Below are 7,500 nucleotides of genomic sequence, written 5' to 3'. Positions count from 1 at the left end.
CACAGGGCGGCAGAGCCATCGCACTTGCCGGGTGGCAGAGGAAGGACCGGACTATGTACCATAGCGGCCAACGACTCCCAGAGCCGGTAGCGCGGCGTCTGCTCTCAGCCTAAGAGGCTTTTGGGAGTGCTCAGGCAAGGGTCAGCCTGCACCCTTGCTGGCAGCACCCAGGGGGAACCAGGACGCTTGCGTCTCCCGCCTTCATTTTCGACACAAGCGCCTGAGGAGGGACACCACCCCTCCCCTTGTGTCAAGAGACCTCCGCACTGGCCTCTGACTGATTCTTAGAACGGACGGAAAGAGTCGGGCAAGCCTGTCAAAGCTTTGAGCGAATGTCAAAAGCTTTAGACTGCCGCGAACCCTCCGGCTTGCACTGAGACACGAGGTCGATGTGCTAAGCACCCCGGGGCCCCTTTCGCCTGCAGGTCCCGAGCCGCCAACATGTTCTTAGTATCGTGTTCCCCAAACCTGGGTGACGGGCACCACAGGGCGGCAGAGCCATCGCACTTGCCGGGTGGCAGAGGAAGGACCGGACTATGTACCATAGCGGCCAACCACTCCCAGAGCCGGTCGTGCGGGGCTCGAGGTCTGCTCTCAACGTCACATGCTTCTGTGAGTGCTCAGGCAAGGGTCAGACCACATCCTTCCTGGCAGCACCCAAAGCAACCAGGCCGCTCGTGTCTCTCGCCTTCATTTTTCGACACAAGCGCCTGAGGAGGGACGCCACCCCTCCCCTTGCGTCAAGAGACCTCCCCACCGGCCTCTGACTGATTCTTAGAACGGACGGAAAGAGTCGGGCAAGCCTGTCAAAGATTTGAGCGTATGTCAAAAGCTTTAGACTTCCGCGAACTCTCTGGCTTGCACTGAGACCCGAGGTCGATGTGCTCAGCACCACGGGGCCCCTTTCGCCTGCAGGTCCCGAGCCGCCAACATGTTCTTAGTATCGTGTTCCCCAAACCTGGGTGACGGGCACCACAGGGCGACAGAGCCATCGCACTTGCCGGGTGGCAGAGGAAGGACCGGACTATGTACAATAGCGGCCAACGACTCCCAGAGCCGGTTGTGCGGGGCTCGAGGTCTGCTCTCAACATCACATGCTTTTGGATGTGCTCAGGCAAGGGTCAGACCACATCCTTCCTGGCAGCACCCAAAGCAACCAGGCCGCTCGCGTCTCTCGCCTTCATTTTTCGACACAAGCGCCTGAGGAGGGACGCCACCCCTCCCCTTTGCGTCAAGAGACCTCCCCACCGGCCTCTGACTGATTCTTAGAACGGACGGAAAGAGTCGGGCAAGCCTGTCAAAGCTTTGAGCGAATGTCAAAAGCTTTAGACTTCCGCGAACTCTCCGGCTTGCACTGAGACGCGAGGTCGATGTGCTAAGCACCACGGGGCCCCTTTCGCCTGCAGGTCCCGAGCCGCCAACATGTTCTTAGTATCGTGTTCTCCAATCCTGGGTGACGGGCACCGCAGGGAGGCAGAGCCATCGCACTTGCCGGGTGGCAGAGGAAGGACCGGACTATGTACAATAGCGGCCAACGACTCCCAGAGCCGGTTGTGCGGCGTCTGCTCTCAGCCTAAGAGGCTTCTGGGAGTGCTCAGGCAAGGGTCAGCCTGCACCCTTGCTGGCAGCACCCAGGGGAACCAGGACGCTTGCATCTCTCGCCTTCATTTTCGACACAAGCGCCTGAGGAGGGACGCCACCCCTCCCCTTGCGTCAAGAGACCTCCCCACCGGCCTCTGACTGATTCTTAGAACGGACGGAAAGAGTCGGGCAAGCCTGTCAAAGCTTTGAGCGAATGTCAAAAGCTTTAGACTTCCGCGAACTCTCCGGCTTGCACTGAGACGCGAGGTCGATGTGCTAAGCACCACGGGGCCCCTTTCGCCTGCAGGTCCCGAGCCGCCAACATGTTCTTAGTATCGTGTTCTCCAAACCTGGGTGACGGGCACCGCAGGGAGGCAGAGCCATCGCACTTGCCGGGTGGCAGAGGAAGGACCGGACTATGTACAATAGCGGCCAACGACTCCCAGAGCCGGTAGTGCGGCGTCTGCTCTCAGCCTAAGAGGCTTCTGGGAGTGCTCAGGCAAGGGTCAGCCTGCACCCTTGCTGGCAGCACCCAGGGGAACCAGGACGCTTGCATCTCTCGCCTTCATTTTCGACACAAACGCCTGAGGAGGGAAGCCAACCCTCCGTGTGTCAAGAGACCGTCCCCGCCCCGGCCTCCGACTGATTCTTAGAACGGACGGAAAGAGTCAGGCAAGCCTGTTAAGACTTCCGCGAACTCTCCGGCTTGCACTGAGACGCGAGGTCGATGTGCTCAGCACCACGGGGCCCCTTTCGCCTGCAGGTCCCGAGCCGCCAACATGTTCTAAGTATCGTGTTCTCCAAACCTGGGTGACGGGCACCGCAGGGAGGCAGAGCCATCGCACTTGCCGGGTGGCAGAGGAAGGACCGGACTATGTACAATAGCGGCCAACGACTCCCAGAGCCGGTAGTGCGGCGCCTGCTCTCCGCCTAAGAGGCTTTTGGGAGTGCTCAGGCAAGGGTCAGCCTGCACCCTTGCTGGCAGCACCCAGGGGAACCAGGACGCTTGCATCTCTCGCCTTCATTTTCGACACAAACGCCTGAGGAGGGAAGCCAACCCACCGTGTGTCAAGAGACCGTCCCCGCCCCGGCCTCCGACTGATTCTTAGAACGGACGGAAAGAGTCAGGCAAGCCTGTTAAGACTTCCGCGAACTCTCCGGCTTGCACTGAGACGCGAGGTCGATGTGCTCAGCACCACGGGGCCCCCTTCGCCAGCAGGTCCCGAGCCGCCAACATGTTCTAAGTATCGTGTTCCCCAAACCTGGGTGACGAGCACCGCAGGGAGGCAGAGCCATCGCACTTGCCGGGTGGCAGAGGAAGGACCGGACTATGTACAATAGCGGCCAACGACTCCCAGAGCCGGTAGTGCGGCGCCTGCTCTCAGCTTAAGAGGCTTTTGGGAGTGCTCAGGCAAGGGTCAGCCTGCACCCTTGCTGGCAGCACCCAGGGGGAACCAGGACGCTTGCATCTCTCGCCTTCATTTTCGACACAAACACCTGAGGAGGGAAGCCAACCCTCCGTGTGTCAAGAGACCGTCCCCGCCCCGGCCTCCGACTGATTCTTAGAACGGACGGAAAGAGTCAGGCAAGCCTGTCAAAGATTGAGCAGATGTCAAAATCTTTTAAGACTTCCGCGAACTCTCCGGCTTGCACTGAGACCCGAGGTCGATGTGCTCAGCACCACGGGGCCCCTTTCGCCTGCAGGTCCCGAGCCGCCAACATGTTCTAAGTATCGTGTTCCCCAAACCTGGGTGACGAGCACCGCAGGGCGGCAGAGCCATCGCACTTGCCGGGTGGCAGAGGAAGGACCGGACTATGTACAATAGCGGCCAACCACTCCCAGAGCCGGTAGTGCGGCGTGCGAGGTCTGCTCTCAGCGGAAGAGGGTTTTGGGAATGCTCAGGCAAGGGCCAGCCTGCACCCTTCCTGGCCGCTCCCACGGGAACCAGGCTACTTGCAATCCTTTCCCCCAATAGCAAGTGCCTTTTGGAGGGACGGCCGGAGTCAACGTGGGGTTTGCCCGCCCTCCAAAGTGTCAAGAGACCGCCGCACAGGCCTCTGACTGATTCTTAGAACAGGCAGCAAGAGTTGGGTAAGTCTGTCGAAAATTTGACAAAGTGTCAAAAATTAGACTTCCGAGAGCTCTTGGGCATGCACACAGGCCTGTCATTCAAGTGCTCTGCCCGCGGAACCGTTTTTCGGATGCCTTTCAAAGTGGTCCCGCGCCGCCATTTTGTTCTAAAAATCGTGTTCCCAGAAATCTCCGGGTACCCCGCCAACCTCACTGTGTCACAATGTCAAGTGGCACTGAATGGGTCTGAATTTCAAATTCGACTGCTTCGCTCTGGAACTCGAACCCGGCAAAACAGTTTGGATTTTTCCCGGTCCAGACTTCCGCGGCAGACAAAGTTAAAGTTTTCGGGCTGCAGACTCAAAACGACATCTGGCCAACCGCCGGGCTCAATTCGCCCAGTTCCTCCGGCACTTCGGAACTCATGTTCGGCATGAGTTTTTGAATCTTTCCCGATGCTTCGGCATTTTCCTCCGCTGACACTTAGAATATTTTTCACACTTGGCCGAAAATTTTTCTAAGTTTTTCTGGTTACTGATTTCTTCTTTTCGGGCATTTTTCTAAGTTTTCTTGGTTACTCATTTCTCATTTTCAAACATTTTTCTAAGTTTTTCTGGTTACTGATTTCTTCTTTTTGGGCATTTTTCTAAGTTTTCTTGGTTACTCATTTCTCATTTTCAAACATTTTTCTAAGTTTTTCTGGTTACTCATTTCTCATTTTCAAACATTTTTCTAAGTTTTTCTGGTTACTGATTTCTTCTTTTTGGGCATTTTTCTAAGTTTTCTTGGTTACTCATTTCTCATTTTCAAACATTTTTCTAAGTTTTTCTGGTTACTGATTTCTTCTTTTTGGGCATTTTTCTAAGTTTTCTTGGTTACTCATTTCTCATTTTCAAACATTTTTCTAAGTTTTCTTGGTTACTCATTTCTCATTTTCAAACATTTTTCTAAGTTTTTCTGGTTACTGATTTCTTCTTTTTGGCATTTTTCTAAGTTTTCTTGGTTACTCATTTCTCATTTTCAAACATTTTTCTAAGTTTTTCTGGTTACTCATTTCTCATTTTCAAACATTTTTCTAAGTTTTTCTGGTTACTGATTTCTTCTTTTTGGGCATTTTTCTAAGTTTTCTTGGTTACTCATTTCTCATTTTCAAACATTTTTCTAAGTTTTTCTTGTTACTCATTTCTCATTTTCAAACATTTTTCTAAGTTTTTCTGGTTACTCATTTCTGCTTTTCCAACGTTTTACTAAGTTTTGCTGGTTACTGAGTTCACACTTTTAAACATTTTCGGGCATTTTTCTACGTTTTTCATGTTACTCATTTAGCACTTTCAGGCACTTTCCTATGCTTTCCTGCTTACTGATTTCACACTTTTAAGCATCTTCGGGCATGTTCCCTAAGTTTTGCAGTTCATTCGTTTGGGACAGTCAGGCAGCTTTCCTAAGCTTTCCTGGTAACCGAATTCACATTGTTGAGAACTTTGGAACCCTTCCCTAAGCTGTGCTGGTTACTCACTTTACCTCTTCAGACACTTGCCCCCGTTGTGACAGAGACCACTTCCCGACTCGGGAAATGCACCAAATTCGGCCTGAACTCAGAGGGCAGTCCCCCCTCGAAGGCGTGGAAGTCGGCAGAATCGCCGGGTCAAATCCGGCTGAGCTACCCGGCTTGGAAGCCTCAAAGTCGGTATGAGCTGTCAGGTTCACTCCCATCCCCGTTTGGACCACTTCCCGACTCGGGAAATTCACCAAATTCGGCCTGAACTCAGAGGACAGTCCCCCCTCGAAGGCGTGACAGTCGGCAGAACCGCCGGATCAAATCCGGCTGAGCTACCCGGCCCCGAAGCCTCAAAGTCGGTAAGAGCTGTCAGGTTCACTCCCATCCCCGTTTGGACCACTTCCCGACTCGGGAAATTCACCAAATTCGGCCTGAACTTATACAACAGTCCCCCCTCGAAGGCGTGACAGTCGGCAGAACCGCCGGATCAAATCCGGCTGAGCTACCCGGCTTGGAAGCCCCAAAGTCGGTAAGAGCTGTCAGGTTCACTCCCATCCCCGTTTGGACCACTTCCCGACTCGGGAAATTCACCAAATTCGGCCTGAACTTATACAACAGTCCCCCCTCGAAGGCGTGACAGTCGCTAGAACCGCCGGATCAAATCCGGTTGAGCTACCCGGCTTGGAAGCCCCAAAGTCGGTAAGAGCTGTCAGGTTCACTCCCATCCCCGTTTGGACCACTTCCCGACTTAGGAAATTCACCAAATTCGGCCTGAACTTAGAGGAGAGTCCCCGCTCGAAGGCGTGGAAGTCGGCAGAATCGCCGGGTCAAATCCGACTGAGCTACCCGGCCCCGAAGCCTCAATGTCGGTAAGAGCTGTCAGGTTCACTCCCATCCCCGTTTGGACCACTTCCCGACTCGGGAAATTCACCAAATTCGGCCTGAACTTAGACAACAGTCCCCCCTCGAAGCCGTGGCAGTCGCAAGAACCGCCGGATCAAATCCGGTTGAGCTACCCGGCTTGGAAGCCCCAAAGTCGGTATGAGCTGTCAGGTTCACTCCCATCCCCGTTTGGACCACTTCCCGACTTAGGAAAATCACCAAATTCGGCCTGAACTCAGAGGGCAGGCCCCCCTCGAAGGCCAGGCATTCGGCAGAACCGCCGGGTCAAATCCGACTGTGCTACCCGGCCCCAAAGCCTCAAAGTTGGTATGAGCAGTTAGGTTCACTCCCATCCCCGTTTGGACCACTTCCCGACTTAGGAAATTCACCAAATTCGGCCTGAACTTAGAGGAGAGTCCCCGCTCGAAGGCGTGGAAGTCGGCAGAATCGCCGGGTCAAATCCGACTGAGCTACCCGGCCCCGAAGCCTCAATGTCGGTAAGAGCTGTCAGGTTCACTCCCATCCCCGTTTGGACCACTTCCCGACTCGGGAAATTCACCAAATTCGGCCTGAACTTAGACAACAGTCCCCCCTCGATGCCGTGGCAGTCGCTAGAACCGCCGGATCAAATCCGGTTGAGCTACCCGGCTTGGAAGCCCCAAAGTCGGTAAGAGCTGTCAGGTTCACTCCCATCCCCGTTTGGACCACTTCCCGACTTAGGAAATTCACCAAATTCGGCCTGAACTTAGAGGAGAGTCCCCGCTCGAAGGCGTGGAAGTCGGCAGAATCGCCGGGTCAAATCCGACTGAGCTACCCGGCCCCGAAGCCTCAATGTCGGTAAGAGCTGTCAGGTTCACTCCCATCCCCGTTTGGACCACTTCCCGACTCGGGAAATTCACCAAATTCGGCCTGAACTTAGACAACAGTCCCCCCTCGAAGCCGTGGCAGTCGCTAGAACCGCCGGATCAAATCCGGTTGAGCTACCCGGCTTGGAAGCCCCAAAGTCGGTATGAGCTGTCAGGTTCACTCCCATCCCCGTTTGGACCACTTCCCGACTTAGGAAAATCACCAAATTCGGCCTGAACTCAGAGGGCAGGCCCCCCCTCGAAGGCCAGGCATTCGGCAGAACCGCCGGGTCAAATCCGACTGTGCTACCCGGCCCCAAAGCCTCAAAGTTGGTATGAGCAGTTAGGTTCACTCCCATCCCCGTTTGGACCACTTCCCGACTTAGGAAATTCACCAAATTCGGCCTGAACTTAGAGGGCAGTCCCCGCTCGAAGGCGTGGAAGTCGGCAGAATCGCCGGGTCAAATACGACTGAGCTACCCGGCCCCGAAGCCTCAATGTCGGTAAGAGCAGTCAGGTTCACTCCCATCCCCGTTTGGACCACTTCCCGACTTAGGAAATTCACCAAATTCGGCCTGAACTTAGACAACAGTCCCCCCTCGAAGGCGTGGCAGTCGCTAGAA

This window comes from Hemiscyllium ocellatum (genome assembly GCF_020745735.1).
Source record: "Hemiscyllium ocellatum isolate sHemOce1 chromosome 15 unlocalized genomic scaffold, sHemOce1.pat.X.cur. SUPER_15_unloc_14, whole genome shotgun sequence".
NCBI lineage: Eukaryota > Metazoa > Chordata > Chondrichthyes > Orectolobiformes > Hemiscylliidae > Hemiscyllium > Hemiscyllium ocellatum.
Note: the sequence above shows the minus strand (reverse complement) of the source record.